The sequence below is a fragment of the Pelophylax lessonae genome (genome assembly GCF_965119305.1).
Source record: "Pelophylax lessonae genome assembly, chromosome: 1".
Taxonomy (NCBI): domain Eukaryota; kingdom Metazoa; phylum Chordata; class Amphibia; order Anura; family Ranidae; genus Pelophylax; species Pelophylax lessonae.
Genome location: NC_138768.1, coordinates 133,107,906 through 133,125,935, shown reverse-complemented (window position 1 = coordinate 133,125,935; position 18,030 = coordinate 133,107,906). Strand labels below are relative to the sequence as shown.

Below are 18,030 nucleotides of genomic sequence, written 5' to 3'. Positions count from 1 at the left end.
ACTTTACATTGTAGCAAAGTGTCATTTCTTCAGTGTTGTCACATGAAAAGATATAATAAGATATTTACAAAAATGTGAGGAGTGTACTCACTTTTGTGAGATACTGTATATGACCATGTTCATTTGTAGGAGGTATATGTCCATGCCTATTTGTAGAAGGTGTATGACCATGCCTGTGTGTAGAAGGTATATGACCATGCCTGTGTGTAGAAGGTATATGTCCATGCCTATTTGTAGAAGGTATATGACCATGCCTGTTTGTAGAAGGTATATGTCCATGCCTGTTTGTAGAAGGTATATGTCCATGCCTATTTGTAGAAGGTATATGTCCATGCCTATTTGTAGAAGGTGTATGACCATGCCTATTTGTAGAAGGTGTATGACCATGCCTATTTGTAGAAGGTGTATGACCATGCCTATTTGTAGAAGGTATATGACCATGCCTATTTGTAGAAGGTGTATGTCCATGCCTATTTGTAAAAGGTATATGTCCATGCCTATTTGTAGAAGGTATATGTCCATTCCTATTTGTAGAAGGTATATGTCCATGCCTATTTGTAGAAGGTGTATGACCATGCCTATTTGTAGAAGGTATATGTCCATGCCTATTTGTAGAAAGTATGTGACCATGCCTATTTGTAGAAGGTGTATGACCATGCCTGTGTGTAGAAGGTATATGACCATGCCTGTGTGTAGAAGGTATATGTCCATGCCTATTTGTAGAAGGTATATGTCCATTCCTATTTGTAGAAGGTATATGTCCATGCCTATTTGTAGAAGGTGTATGACCATGCCTATTTGTAGAAGGTATATGTCCATGCCTATTTGTAGAAAGTATGTGACCATGCCTATTTGTAGAAGGTGTATGACCATGCCTGTGTGTAGAAGGTATATGTCCATGCCTATTTGTAGAAGGTGTATGACCATGCCTATTTGTAGAAGGTATATGTCCATGCCTATTTGTAGAAGGTATATGTCCATGCCTATTTGTAGAAGGTATATGACCATGCCTATTTGTAGAAGGTGTATGACCATGCCAATTTGTAGAAGGTATATGTCCATGCCTATTTGTAGAAGGTATATGTCCATGCCTATTTGTAGAAGGTGTATGACCATGCCTATTTGTAGAAGGTGTATGACCATGCCTATTTGTAGAAGGTATATGTCCATGCCTATTTGTAGAAGGTATATGTCAATGCCTATTTGTAGAAGGTATATGTCCATGCCTATTTGTAGAAGGTATATGACCATGCCTGTGTGTAGAAGGTATATGACCATGCCTATTTGTAGAAGGTATATGTCCATGCCTATTTGTAGAAGGTATATGACCATGCCTGTGTGTAGAAGGTATATGACCATGCCTATTTGTAGAAGGTATATGTCCATGCCTATTTGTAGAAGGTGTATGACCATGCCTATTTGTAGAAGGTATATGTCCATGCCTATTTGTAGAAAGTATGTGACCATGCCTATTTGTAGAAGGTATATGTCCATGCCTATTTGTAGAAGGTATATGACCATGCCTGTGTGTAGAAGGTATATGACCATGCCTATTTGTAGAAGGTATATGTCCATGCCTATTTGTGGAAGGTATATGACCATGCCTGTGTGTAGAAGGTATATGACCATGCCTATTTGTAGAAGGTATATGTCCATGCCTATTTGTAGAAGGTGTATGACCATGCCTATTTGTAGAAGGTGTATGTCCATGCCTATTTGTAGAAGGTATATGACCATGCCTATTTGTAGAAGGTATATGACCATGCCTGTGTGTAGAAGGTATATGACCATGCCTGTGTGTAGAAGGTATATGACCATTCCTATTTGTAGAAGGTATATGACCATGCCTATTTGTAGAAGGTATATGTCCATGCCTATTTGTAGAAGGTGTATGACCATGCCTATTTGTAGAAGGTATATGTCCATGCCTATTTGTAGAAGGTGTATGACCATGCCTATTTGTAGAAGGTATATGTCCATGCCTATTTGTAGAAAGTATGTGACCATGCCTATTTGTAGAAGGTATATGTCCATGCCTATTTGTAGAAGGTATATGTCAATGCCTATTTGTAGAAGGTATATGTCCATGCCTATTTGTAGAAGGTATATGACCATGCCTGTGTGTAGAAGGTATATGACCATGCCTATTTGTAGAAGGTATATGTCCATGCCTATTTGTAGAAGGTATATGACCATGCCTGTGTGTAGAAGGTATATGACCATGCCTATTTGTAGAAGGTATATGTCCATGCCTATTTGTAGAAGGTGTATGACCATGCCTATTTGTAGAAGGTATATGTCCATGCCTATTTGTAGAAGGTGTATGACCATGCCTATTTGTAGAAGGTGTATGTCCATGCCTATTTGTAGAAGGTATATGACCATGCCTATTTGTAGAAGGTATATGACCATGCCTGTGTGTAGAAGGTATATGACCATGCCTGTGTGTAGAAGGTATATGACCATTCCTATTTGTAGAAGGTATATGACCATGCCTATTTGTAGAAGGTATATGTCCATGCCTATTTGTAGAAGGTATATGACCATGCCTGTGTGTAGAAGGTATATGACCATTCCTATTTGTAGAAGGTATATGACCATGCCTATTTGTAGAAGGTGTATGACCATGCCTATTTGTAGAAGGTATATGTCCATGCCTATTTGTAGAAGGTATATGTCCATGCCTGTGTGTAGAAGGTATATGACCATGCCTATTTGTAGAAGGTATATGTCCATGCCTATTTGTAGAAGGTATATGACCATGCCTGTGTGTAGAAGGTATATGACCATGCCTATTTGTAGAAGGTATATGTCCATGCCTATTTGTAGAAGGTGTATGACCATGCCTATTTGTAGAAGGTATATGTCCATGCCTATTTGTAGAAGGTGTATGACCATGCCTATTTGTAGAAGGTGTATGTCCATGCCTATTTGTAGAAGGTATATGACCATGCCTATTTGTAGAAGGTATATGACCATGCCTGTGTGTAGAAGGTATATGACCATGCCTGTGTGTAGAAGGTATATGACCATTCCTATTTGTAGAAGGTATATGACCATGCCTATTTGTAGAAGGTATATGTCCATGCCTATTTGTAGAAGGTATATGACCATGCCTGTGTGTAGAAGGTATATGACCATTCCTATTTGTAGAAGGTATATGACCATGCCTATTTGTAGAAGGTGTATGACCATGCCTATTTGTAGAAGGTATATGTCCATGCCTATTTGTAGAAGGTATATGACCATGCCTATTTGTAGAAGGTGTATGTCCATGCCTATTTGTAGAAGGTATATGTCCATTCCTATTTGTAGAAGGTATATGACCATTCCTATTTGTAGAAGGTGTATGACCATGCCTATTTGTAGAAGGTATATGTCCATTCCTATTTGTAGAAGGTGTATGTCCATTCCTATTTGTAGAAGGTATATGTCCATTCCTATTTGTAGAAGGTGTATGTCCATGCCTATTTGTAGAAGGTATATGTCCATTCCTATTTGTAGAAGGTATATGTCCATGCCTATTTGTAGAAGGTATATGTCCATTCCTATTTGTAGAAGGTGTATGTCCATTCCTATTTGTAGAAGGTATATGTCCATGCCTATTTGTAGAAGGTGTATGTCCATGACTAAAATGAAGATATTATGCGCTAAGTGTAATAGCTATGAAGAGAGTAGTTAAACATCTGCACTCGCCGCATTGCACATAACAATACCTAGAAAAAAAAACAAAAATATTGTGTTGCGCTGTTGGTAGAGCTATGTTGCTCAAAATATTAAGTGCTCAAATAATAAAGTGTAAATAGTGCAAAAACATTTTATACATATCAACTTTGCTGGAACTTGAAGGAGATGTATGGTGCCTGGATGTATATCCTGGAGGTCCCGTTGATGATCCATTAGATCTGTTGGTTTCCAAAAGTGAGAAACATCTGCATGCCCACAGTGGGGGCCGAGCTCACTGATGCGTGGTCAGATCTTTGTTTGAGGTATAAACGTCTGGTAAGCGTCCATCCTTTGCATGGTGGTGGCGCACTTTCAGTTGATCACTTGGAGCACTTTTGAAGTATTTGCATGTCTAGCAACATTCTCATCACAAGCAGTGGAAATGAGACTATTCTTTTCATTTTCATGTGCAAAATTTTTCATGCCATGTATGCAGATCGTAGCTTTTAAACGGACTTTGTAATGTTTTGACACTTTGGTGTTTACAATCAACTAACATTGTACATGTTCACATTCATTGTGTGTGTGTGTGTATATATATATATATATATATACCTATATATATATATATATATATATATATACACTGCTTAAAAATATTAAAGGAGACGTTTTAATCAGAGTATAGCATTAAGTCAATTAAGCTCCTGGGATATTAATCTGGTAATTTAAGTAGCAGAGGGGGTTGTTAAGCAGTTTCAGCTGCTTTGGTGTTAATGAAATTAATAACAGGTGCACTAGATGGGCAACAATGAGACGACCTTGAAAACAGGAATGGTTCTACAGGTGGAGACTACTGACATTTTTTTTCTCTACTTATCTTTTCTGTTTTTCACTCGTTTTGCATTTGGCTAGGGTCAGTGTCACTACTGGTAGCATGAGGCGATACCTGGACTCTATAGAGGTTGCACAGGCAGTCCAACTCCTCCAGGATAGTACATCAATATGTGCCATTGCTAGAAGGTTTGCTGTGTCTCCCACCACAGTCTCAAGAGCATGGAGGAGATTCCAGGAGGCAGGCAGTTACTCTAGGAGGGCTGGACAGGGCTGAAGAAGGTCCTTAACCCATCAGCAGGACCGGTATCTGTTCCTTTGTGCAAGGAGCAACAGGATGAGCACTGCCAGAGCCCTACTAAATGACCTCTGGCAGGCCACTGGTGTGAATGTCTCTGACCAAACAAACAGAAATAGACTTCATGAGGGTGGCCTGAGGGTCGGACATCCTCTTGTGGGCCCTGTGCTCACTGCCTGGCACCATGGACCGCAATTGGCATTTGCCATTGAACACCAGAATTGGCAGGTCTTCTAACATGCGCCCTGTGCTTTTCAAAGATGAGAGCAGGTACACCCTAAGCACATATGACAGTTGTGAAAGGGTCTGGGGAAGCTGTGGAGAACGTTATGCTGCCTGTAACATCATTCAGCATGACTGGTTTGGTTTTGGGTCAGTGATGGTCTGGGGAGGCATATCCATAGAGGGAAGCACAAACCTCTACAGTTTAGACAATGGCACTTTAACTGCCATTAGGTATCGGAATGAAATCCTTGGACCCATTGTCCGACCCTACGCTGGTGCAGTGAGTCCTGGGTTCCTCCTGGTACACAACAATGCCCAGCCTCATGTGGCGAAGTATGTAGCCAGTTCCTGGAGGATGAAGCAATTGAAAACAGTGAATGGCCCCCACACTCTCCTGACCTAAATCCAATTGGGACATTATGTTTCGGTCCATCCGACACCGCCAGGTTGCACCTCAGTCTGTTCAGGAGCTCAGTGATGCCCTGGTCCAGATCTGGAAGGAATTACCCCAGGACACCATCCGTTTTCTCATTAGGAGCATGCCCCGACATTGTCAGGCATAAACACATGGAGGCCATAGAAACTACCGAGTGCCATTTTGAGTTGCTGCAATGAAATTACAGCAACATGGACTAGCCTGCTTCATCATTTTTTCACTTTGATTTTAGGGGTGTGCTTGAATTCAGCCCTCTGTAGCCTGATAATTTTCATTTCAATGAAACCATGTGGCATCCTTTGTTCCTTACACATCACCCAGTCCATATCAGTGTAAATATCCAGCATGATATTTTTCCCCATTGAGATCTGATGTGTTTTCAAAGTGTTCCTTTCATTTTTTTCAGCAGTGTATATGAAATGCTTTTGCACTATTTGCACTTTATTATATGAGCACTTAATGATTTGAGCAACATAGCTCTAACAACAGCGCAACACAATATTTTTGGTATATGTCCATGCCTATTTGTAGAAGGTATACGACCATGTGTACCTGTAGAAGGTATATGATCATGTGTATCTGTTGAAGGTATATGACCATGTGTACCTGTAGAAGGTATATGACCATGTGTACCTGTAGAAGGTATATGACCATGTGTATCTGTTGAAGGTATATGACCATGTGTACCTGTAGAAGGTATATGACCATGTCTATATGTAGAAGGTATATGACCATGTGTACCTGTAGAAGGTATATGACCATGTGTATCTGTTGAAGGTATATGACCATGTGTACCTGTAGAAGGTATATGACCATGTCTATATGTAGATATGTAGAAGGTATATGACCATGTGTACCTGTAGAAAGTATATGACCATGTCTATATGTAGAGGGTATATGACCATGTGTATCTGTAGAAGGTATATGACCATGTCTATATGTAGAAGGTATATGACCATGTGTACCTGTAGAAGGTATATGACCATGTCTATATGTAGAAGGTATATGATCATGTGTACCTGTAGAAAGTATATGACCATGTCTATATGTAGAGGGTATATGACCATGTGTATCTGTAGAAGGTATATGACCATGTGTACCTGTAGAAGGTATATGACCATGTGTATCTGTAGAAGGTATATGACCATGTGTACCTGTAGGAGGTATATGACCATGTGTATCTGTAGAAGGTATATGACCATGTCTATATGTAGAAGGTATATGACCATGTGTACCTGTAGAAGGTATATGACCATGTCTATATGTAGAAGGTATATGATCATGTGTACCTGTAGAAAGTATATGACCATGTCTATATGTAGAGGGTATATGACCATGTGTATCTGTAGAAGGTATATGACCATGTGTACCTGTAGAAGGTATATGACCATGTGTATCTGTAGAAGGTATATGACCATGTGTACCTGTAGAAGGTATATGACCATGTGTACCTGTAGAAGGTATATGACCATGTGTATATGTAGAAGGTATATGACCATGTGTACCTGTAGAAGGTATATGACCATGCATTTTTGTAAAAGGTATATGACCATGTGTATCTGCAGAAGGTATATGAAAGTGCATGAGTTTGTAGAAGGTATAAGGACAGGCTTTTATTTGAAGGAGGTATACAGGCAGCCTGGCATTTGTACATGTATATGGACAGGCCCTTATTTGTATAAAATAAACAGACATGCTGACATTTGAAGAAGGTATATGCCTATACCTATTTGTAGAAAGTATATACGCATGTCTTTATTTGTAGAAGGTATACGGTCATGTTGTAATTTGTGAAAGGTATAAGACCATGCTATTTGTAGAAGGTATATGGATGTGCCTGTATTTGTAGAAGGAATATATGACCATGCCTCATTGTAGAAGGTATATATGACCATGTCTGTATTTGTAGAAGGTATATGGTCATACTATTAAAGGAAGATATATAGAAGGTATCTATGGCCACGTCTATATTTGTAGTAGATATATGGAAATGTCTGTATTTATAGAAGATATACAATCATGCTTGTATTTGTAAAAAGGTATATGACTATGCCTGTGTTTGTTTTAGGTATAAAGCAATGCGAGGTATATACAGCCAGTATTTGTAGATGGTATACAGCCATGTCTGTATTTGTAAAATGTGTATGGACATGATGACATCTGTAGATGTGCCTGTGTTTGTTCAAAGTATATGGCTGTAGTTATAGAAGGTATATATGTAATTATATGTAAGGTATATATCTGTATTTCTATAGAAGATATATATAATTATAATTATTTCTATGAAAGGTACAGTATATATGAGTATTTCTATGAAAGGTATCTCACATTTTTGTAAATATTTTATTGTATCTTTTCATGTGACAACACTGAAGAAATGACACTTTGCTACAATGTAAAGTAGTGAGTGTACAGCTTGTATAACAGTGTAAATTTACTGTCCCCTCAAAATAACTCAACACACAGCCATTAATGTCTAAACCGCTGGCAACAAAAGTGAGTACACCCCTAAGTGTACATGTCCAAATTGGGCCCAAAGTGTCAAAATTTTGTGTGGCCACCATTATTTTTCAGCACTGCCTTAACCCTTTTGGGCATGGAGTTCACCAGAGCTTTACAGGTTGCCATTGGAGTCCTCTTCCACTCCTCCATGATGACATCACAGAGCTGGTGGATGTTAGAGACCTTGCGCTCCTCCACCTTCTGTTTGAGGATGCCCCACAGATGCTCAATAGGCTTTAGGTCTGGAGACATGCTTGGCCAGTCCCTCACCTTTACCCTTCTTCTTTAGCTTCTTTAGCAAGCGGTGGTTCTCTTGCTTCTTTAGCAAGCGGTGGTTGTCTTGGAGGTGTTTTTGGGGTGGTTATCATGTTGGAATACTGCCATGTGGCCCACTCTCCAAATGGAGGAGATTCATGGTTCCCTCAATGAACTGTAGTTCCCCAGTGCTGGCAGCACTCATTCAGCCCCAGACCATGACACTCCCACCACCATGCTTGACTGTAGGCAAGATACACTTGTCTTTGTACTCCTCACCTGGTTGCCTCCACACACGCTTGACACCATCTGAACGAAATACGTTTATCCTGGTCTCATCAGACCACAGGACATGGTTCCAGTAATCCATGTGCTTAGTCTGCTTGTCTTCATAAAAAATTTTGTGGACTTTCTTGTGAATCATATTTAGAAGAAGCTTCCTTCTGGGACAACAGCCATGCAGACCAATTTGATGCAGTGTGCGGTGCATGGTTTGAGCACTGACAGGCTGACCCCCCACCCCTTCAACCTCTGCAGCAATGCTGGCAGAACTCATATGTCTTTTTGCCAAAGACAACCTCTGGATATAATGCTAAACACATGCACTCAACTTCTTTAGTCGTCCATGGCTAGGCCTGTTCTGAGTGGAACCTGTCCTGGTAAACCGCTGTATGGTCTTGGCCACCTTGCTGCAGCTCAGTTTCAGGGTCTTGGCAATCTTCTTATAGCCTAGGCCATCTTTATGTAGAGCAACAATTCATTTTTTCAGATCCTCAGAGAGTTCTTTGCCATGAGGTGCCATGTTGAACTTCCAGTGACCGGTATGAGAGAGTGAGAGCGATAACATCAAATTTAACACACCTGCTGCCCATTCACACCTGAGACCTTGTAACACTAAAGAGTCACATTACATCGGGGAGTGGACATGTACACTTAGGGATGTACTCACTTTTGTTGCCAGCGGTTTAGACATTATATTTACACTGTTATACAAGCTGTACACTCACTACTTTATATTGTAGCAAAGTGTCATTTCTTCAGTGTTGTCACATAAAAAGATATAATAAATATTTACAAAAATGTGAGGGGTTTACTCACTTTTGAGAGATACTGTAAATCAGTATATCTATAAAATGTATATATAAGTATTTCTATAGAAAGTAAATATATATGTATTTATATAGAAGGTATATATGAGTATTTCTATAGAAGGTATAAATCAGTATATTTATAAAAGGTATATAGGAGTGTTTTTATAGAAGGTATATATGTATATATCTATAAGGTATATATGTGTATATCTATAGAAGGTATATATATATATATATATATATATATATATATGAGTATTTCTATAGAAGGTATATATGTGTATTTCTATAGAAGGTTTATATGAGTATTTATATAGAAGGTATGCATGTATATATCTATAGCAGGTATATATGTGGATATCTATAGAAGGTATATATGCGTATTTCTATAGAAGGTATATATGAATATTTATATAGAAGGTATACATGTATATATCTATAGAAGGTATATATGAGTATTTCTATAGAAGGTATATATATATATATATGTGTGTATTTCTATAGAAGGTATATATAAGTATTTCTATAGAAGTTATATATGAGTATATCTATAAAGGTATATATATATATGTGATTATTTCTATAGAAGGCATATATAAGTATATCTATAGAAGATATATATGAGTATATCTATAGAAGGTATATATCAGTATTTCTATAGAAGGTATATATGAGTATATCTATAGAAGGTATATATCAGTGTTTCTATAGAAGGTATATATGAGTATATCTATAGAAGGTATATATATCAGTATTTCTATAGAAGGTATAAATGAGAATTTCTATAGAAGGTACATATATATGAGTATTTCTATAGAAGGTATATATATATATATATATAGTAGATATCTATCTATCTATGTATACGAGAATATATATATATATGAGTATATCTATAGAAGGTATATATCAGTATTTCTATTGAAGGCATATATATGAGTATTTTTATAGAAGGTATATATATATATATATATATATATATATATATATATATATATATATATATATATATATATATATATAAAGTATATCTATAGAAGATATATAAGAGTATATCTATAGAAGATATATATGAGTATATCTATAGAAGGTATACATGTGTATTTCTATAGAAGGTATATATATATATATATATATGAGTATAACTATAGAAGGTATATATTATATCAATATTTATATAGAAGGCATATATATGAGTATTTTTATAGAAGGTATATATATATATATATATATATATATATATATATATATATATATATATATATATAAGTATATCTATAGAAGATATATAAGAGTATATCTATAGAAGATATATATGAGTATATCTATAGAAGGTATACATGTGTATTTCTATAGAAGGTATATATATATATATATATATGAGTATAACTATAGAAGGTATATATTATATCAATATTTATATAGAAGGCATATATATGAGTATTTTTATAGAAGGTATATATGAGTATATCTATAGAAGATTATATATATATATATATATATATATATGTATATATATATATATATATATATATATATATATATAAGTATTTATATAGAAGGTATATATGAATATATATAGAGTATTACTATAGAAGGTGTATATATGTGTATTTCTATAGAAGGTATATATATATGAGTATTATTATATAGAAGGTATATATGTGGATATCTATAGAAGGTATATATATGAGTATTTCTATAGAAGGTATATATATGAGTATATCTATAGAAGGTATATGTGTGTATTTCTATAGAAGATATATATGAGTATTTCTGTAGAAGGTATATATGAGTATATGTATAGAGGGTATATATGAGTATATGTATAGAAGGTATATGTGTGTATTTCTGTAGAAGGTATATATGAGTATTTCTGTAGAAGGTATATATGAGTATATGTATAGAAGGTATATATGTGGATATCTATAGAAGGTATATATGAGTATTTCTGTAGAAGGTATATGTGTGTATTTCTGTAGAAGGTATATATGAGTATATGTATAGAGGGTATATATGAGTATATGTATAGAGGGTATATATGAGTATATGTATAGAGGGTATATATGAGTATATGTATAGAGGGTATATATGAGTATATGTATAGAAGGTATAGATGAGTATATGTATAGAGGGTATATAGTATATAATGTGGAGATTGGAGGCAGGGCTCGGAGCGGCCCATGGATGTCCATGTCTCGGGCTCCCCGCACACACAGCACTGTCGCTGTCCCCGTGTACCGGGCTGCACTGATAACAAGGCTCGGTGATGATGACAGTTCGGAGCGATGGATCGATCATGTAGAGGAGGATATGAGATGAGAAGGGGGAGCCCACCTGAGTCCGGGTCACGCATTGTACTTACCACCTGATATGGAATAGGAGAAGCAGAGAGCCGTGCGGCCGCTATGGGGGGAGAGGAGGGAGGAGGAGGAGGCTGTGATGATGATGATGGTGATATAGATCAGGGTCACTGACACGGGGGGTTGCCAGCCGCCATCACTCACCTAGACAATGTCTGTCCTCCCCGGGCGCTCGCTGCTGCTGGGATGTGTGATTGACAGCTGCCTGCAGTCCCCCGTGCCGGCGCTGTGCGGCGCTGTCCGCTGCCTCTGCCCCTGTGACGTAACACCTGCACTGGCTGGGAAATGCCGCTGGCGGTGGGTGAGCTGTGTGTATAGGAGAGGTAGTACGGGACTATGCGCTCATGTACTGACTGTTATTATAGGAGTAGAGGAGCAGATCATGTGATCACATAGGACAGAGACCAGCTGGACTGATTTCTAGCATGCTCCCTGATTGGAGGATCTCTCACTACAATGTACTTCATTTTATCAGTGTCATCTGCAAATATTATTTAAAGTGGAACTTTATGCTGGAAACTAACAATGGGCAGACAGGCAGGATATTTAATGCATAAGAGATATGCTTTGTCTTTTCTGTATGAAAGCTACTTACCTGCCTGACCGCCCCTGTACAGTGAGGTGCGTCCAAATTCGGCAATGCTAAAGCTGACAGAACTCCCACACATGTATGGGAGTGATGTCATCTCTGCCTGGCCAATGACAGCGGTCGGCAAGCAAGACTCAGAAGCTGGCTGCCCGAAAATGTCAGCGGCCGGTGGGGAGTTCCAGGATGGCGTATTGTTGACTTGAAGATGAGTATAAAGCGGAACTAAACCCTCCTATACTTTTCAGCCAAGGAAGCTGCCATCTTAGAATTTCATTGATCTGTAACTGGCATGGTGCTGCACATGTGATCAGTTATTACACCAGCCATTGGATGGTTTGACATTTTGTAATGATACATTAAATTGACTTTAATCCCACTTCTGGCAGTAAAAAAAACACCTCAGCAGCTGTCCTCCATTCTCCCAGCACTGCAGGGGTTAAAGTGACACTAAACAATATTCTTATTCTCCAAACATGATTAATACACATCCACTACTTAATGGCCCTGTATTCTATTTTTCATTAAATTGTTTCTAACTGTGTTTTATTGTACCTCCTTATAGCATCCTCGGTAGCTCCTGAACGTCTCATTTCCCCCTCACTTACGTTTGGAATATGCAGTGCACATTAGTTGTGGTCTGCTCTATGCACACTACAAGCCCCATAGGCCATAGTCTATACTCTATAACCCTTAGTCTATAACCCACAGTCTATAGTCTATAATCTATAGTCCATTGTCTAATTGTCTATAATCTATAACCTATAGTCTATAATCCACAGTCCTTAGTCTACAATCCCCAGTCAATAGTCCATAGTCTATAATCAATAGTCTATAGTCCATAGTCTATAGTTCAGAGTTCATACTCTATAATCCATAGTCTATAATCTATAGTCCATAATCTATAGTCCATAGTCTATAATCCATACTCTATAATCCATAGTCTAAACTCCATATTCTATAGTCTATAGCTGTGTTTCTCAACCTTTTTCCAGTCGGGGCGCCCTTGAAATGTATCTTTAGTCCTGAGGCACCCCTGTCCAAGGTTCAGTTCTCGTTCCTGTATGTCGGGGAATGCGCACACAATTGCGCTCATTCCTGACACACACAAAAATGCTCTGCTCTTTAGAAGTGCCAATAATTCCTGATGGTACCCCACACATTAACAAACATGGGGTGCTTTTGGTGCGGCGTAAAATGAAAAAAAAAAAAGGTCTGGGACTTCTTTCTCTGCATTTCTGCAGGTAGGGAAGCCCATTGAAATGAATGGCTGCCCTACATGCAGCACGCAGCCATGCAGATGTGAACCAAGGGCTTGTTCACATGTCAGGTTGGAGGGGTGGTAAAACCACATTGTTGAGCTGTTTTTACCACCCCCAACTTCTCCCCCTTTAGCTGCAGAGGCAGCAGCTGGGGGTTTACACATGCTGTGGTTGCAGCTGGAGGTATACCCAGGGTGAATGGGGCTGCACTGCAACTACCCTGCAACTGTGTGCATTGTACGGTTGCGTGTAGTGATGCTGCATTTACAGGCTTAAAACAGGTGGTGAGGAGGCAACATAATGCCTCTTTACCGCCAGTCAAATGCCTCAGAAAAGCGACCTGAGAATGGATTGCTTTTCAAAGGAGCAGCAGTCCTTGCTGCTATCACAAACAAGCCCTAAAAAACATTTCTGATGGTACAGGAATCCCTAAAAAAGCATTTCTGATGGTACAGGATAAAGGGAGGGGGGGGGGGGGGGGGGTCAGGATTAAAAGTAACATACATACACCACACACACATACAGACATATATATATGCACACAGACAAAACTGCAGCAGACATGCAAGTAGAATACAAAAGAAAAAAAAAGAAAAATCTGTAAGCAGAATACAATATAAAAAAAAAAAAAAGTACTGTTATCATGATCAGTATAATATAGTAATACAGTAGTTAAAACAAGCTTCTTTATCTTTTTTTCTTTTATAAACCCACATATATTTAAATTACATATATATTAATGTTTATTAAAGTGGAGTTCCACCCTAAATTTATACTTACCTCCATCTTCTCGCTCCGGGTCACCTGAAAAACAAATGGATAATCGCAATTTTTTTTTTTTTTTACTTACCTCGTATAGAAGAAAATACACTTACCTTACTTCCTTCTTTCTCCCCTCAGCAGCCACGGCGATTCGTCACTTCCTGGCTTTGCAATGATTCCTGGGAGCTGAACATCATCGCTCCCAGGATCAATGCGCCTGCACCGGCCCCGACGTCAGTTCCGGTGCGTGCGCGTCATTCCCTTCTAAACAGCTTCTGGGCATGCCCAGAAGCTGTGGAGGGATGACGCGCGTGCACCGGAAGTGACGGCGGGGCAAGCTGCCCACACCTGGGATGGCAGCGCTGGATAATACTTTTTCCAGGTAAGTATTTCTCCTAAAAGGTAAGTGCAACCGGGGACAGTTCAGAGGCTAGCCATTGTGGAATGTACTAGCCCTGACTGTCCCGGGGGTATTTTTATTAAAAAAAGTATTCCCAGGGTGGAACTCCGCTTTAAGTAGGTAAAATATTAAAAGAAGTTATGCCACATAATCCTGTGTACCTCACAGAGCTGACATGCAGGCACAGAAAATCCTCCTTCCTGGTTTCTCTCTCCCGCCAGTTAGCGTCTCCCGGCTCAATTGTCCAGCAAGCCCTTGCTTGTGTGCCGCCCCTCCCATAGCAACTGATGACGTCATCGGTTGGAAGGACGCGTGTCGGGAGGCCCACACAGCTTCCAGAGTGCCTGTGGCAGCGGGAAGCGAGTATTAGACAGCGGACCGGCACCGCTGTATCAACTGACCAGCCAGGAATCAATAAAGAGCAGATTAGTTAATGCATAGGATGGGGGTCATTTTGCCACGGCACACTTGGGAACCCTTTACGGCACACTAGTGTGCCGCAGCACACTGGTTGAGAAACCCTGGTCTATAGTCTATAATCCATAGTCTATAATCCATCACCTATAATCCATCGTCTATAATCCATCACCTATAATCCATCATCAATAATCCATCGTCTATAATCCATCAGCTATAATCCTTCGTCTATAATTCATCGTCTATAAGAAGAGAGGAGAGAGAGAGAGACAAGTGATCACATGATCGCCGGGAGCCGCTCTGATAAGGGTACCGATTGGCATTTTTTTTCTATAACACAGGCACAGGAGCACTTAGTGTTATGGGATTATTTTATATTAAATATAAGAGCAGCAGGAGTGGAGGTGTGGGCACTGAAGAGCAGACAGGCAGGGAGGGGAGGGGGAGAGGAGAACAGAGAGAACAGTGCAGGTCTGCAGATGACAGAGGCACATAAACTGACCACAGTGTAAGGGCTCAGCAGCCAGGATATACGTGGTGAGTTTACAGGGGGGGAGGGTAGAAACTGGCAGGATCAGCCAGGTTTTTTAGGTGTTACAAGGGGCCAAATGACACAACACAAGCACTGTGCTGTATAACATGCTTTAGGGGAACAGTATGTGTTTTTTTTATTTTTAGGGTAACAAATGCTTTAATGCATTCCTTGCATTAGGCTAAAAATGTTTAGGCATTGAATGTTGCCCCTTATCCTCTTTTTTCTTACCTGAGCCCTCATTCTATCCAGCGCTGTGCACGTCTGCAGCTCTTCTCTCCCCTCACTTACTAGTCTCGTTGGCTCCTAGTGCTGTCAATCAAAGCCAGTGACGAGGGGGCGGGGCCGAGTCCGAGTCCCTCTGTCCGTGTCAATGGACTCAGCAGCGGGGTTTGGGGGCGAGCACGCGTGAGTAAGGTCCCATGGGGCCACTGGACAGAGAGGAGGGGACGGGCGCTCCAGCTGGGGACCCTAGAAGAAAAGGTTTGGGGTCGTTCTGTGCGATTCCATTGTTCCTCTGTCAGAACACAATAACTCAGTAGGGGAGATCGCTGTACTAAAATTGGATTGTTAGTACAGCAGCTCCTCCTGAGCACTTCAGGGTTTTTTTTGTTCAACCCCAGCGGGAACTCACAGTTTATACCTGGCTTAACATTTGACTAACAAGTTAAAGCTGAACTCCAGCTAACCTGAAGCAGTTACAGCAACATTTCTTTTTCATTTTGGAATAAAGGTTTTATATAAATAAATAAATGCTGATTATTGTAAGCACCCCTGTCAGTGTTTATTGGTTTGTCCTAAACCTCCAATGGCTACTTGGGCAACTGTTGAACAGTTTGGTCTGTTAAAGGAAGTTGAAAAAATACCAGACTTTTTCTAATATCAAGAATTCTTTCTAACCCTTAAGTCACCCCCACTTTTGACAAACCTCTGGCATTTAACTGGTGGTCACAAAAGAAGTTTGATACGCATATAAACTTCTCACGTTGGACGGTTTCAAAACATTCTCACACCTTTGGAAATACTGGAATCTTCCATACAGGGAACTCTTTCAATTCAACCAAATCTCTCATTTTATTAGCTCCCTCATTAAGGAGAACACAGATTTCATACTTGTTTGGACACCATTTCAAAGCAAATGCAAGAACAATAGTGATTGTAAACCTTCACCTTGTAAAACAACCCATTCAGTTTAAAATTGAAATGAAAGGAAAAACATTTATGTATACATATATATAAAAAAAAAATAAAATAATCCCCTTTTTTAAAAGTGATCACATTCCCTCTCTTCTCAGCTGCATAACAGCTTGGGGGAGGAGAAGCAGCAGCAAACTGAGCTTCCTAGTGAATGGCTGTGAAGGGGGGCGTGTCAGGACAAGTCTGGTCATTGGAGGAGAGCAGGCTAGATTCCCAGCACAGCTAGGGAGCTGACCACAATGTGCTCTATTTCCTAGCACGCTCAGTTTTTAATAGGAAAGCAGAGGGACTGGCAGGAACACCAGAGATTTCACACAATGGAAGCCATACAAAGAGAACAGAATACTTCTTCATACAAGTACATGGTACAGCAGGCACAAATCATGAATAGGAAATGCTGGGGTAACAAACGTTTTAAGCATAGCACACACGCGCCGAATGTCAAGCGGAATTGGCAAATTCAATAGAAACTGTCTGACATTAGGCCCGTGTGTACAGGAGTCGGTCTGACAGACGTTCGGCTGGCTTCTGTCAAAGGGGCATAACCAAAAAAAAAAATCTGCCGTACGGCTCTCGGCTGGAATAAAATATGGCTGGCTGCAGCCAAATGCTCAACTAACATCCATGCCCCAAAGTTCAAAGATTGTGGATACAGATCCACAATATACTATGAACAATCCTCCACAAAAACTTGGTCCGTAACTCTTATGAAGCACTTTTTCACAGGCCCATTCCTGATCTCAAAACAAAACCAGAAAAATTCCCAGCTCAACTCACCAACCAGTCTGCTTACCAACCAAATTAGACAGGTTAATTTGGTTGGTAAGCAGACTGGTTGGTCAGTTGAGCTGGGAATTTTTCTGGTTTTATTTTTCATGCGTTGCCCTTCCATGTGCTCCTTGCTGTGAAAGCCAGTTATAGGTGGGGGCAGAGGCCATTTTGTTTGGTAGTAATGTATACTGGTGAGGGGACACACTGGACACATTTGTTGCCATTGTGCTATGTGCTGGGCGTCCATTGTGCCCCTGTGCCTTTAAGGAGGGTTGGGCTACCTCCAGGCCCACCTGCCCCCTATCTATCCATTAGAATGCATGTGCTTCCACTGTGGAGACTCTCAAATTTACAGGAGCTAGGACTGCAGGTAATACAGGGAGCCGTGAAGTGGCCCTAAAGCTTACGCATGTGTTTGCAAATGTGTGCTAAC

At 39.7% G+C, this 18,030-nt stretch overlaps 1 protein-coding gene across 2 annotated transcripts in view; it reads right to left on the bottom strand.

The window, feature by feature from the left end:
- Positions 1–12,043, bottom strand: part of FAM169A (family with sequence similarity 169 member A) — a 142,676-nt gene extending 130,633 nt beyond the window's left edge. The window contains exon 1 of one of the 2 annotated variants that reach the window (XM_082256198.1): positions 11,815–12,043. The gene's annotated coding sequence lies outside the window, so the exon portion shown is untranslated. The other variant, XM_082256199.1, reaches the window with a different exon arrangement.
- Between the last annotated feature and the right edge of the window lie 5,987 nt (positions 12,044–18,030).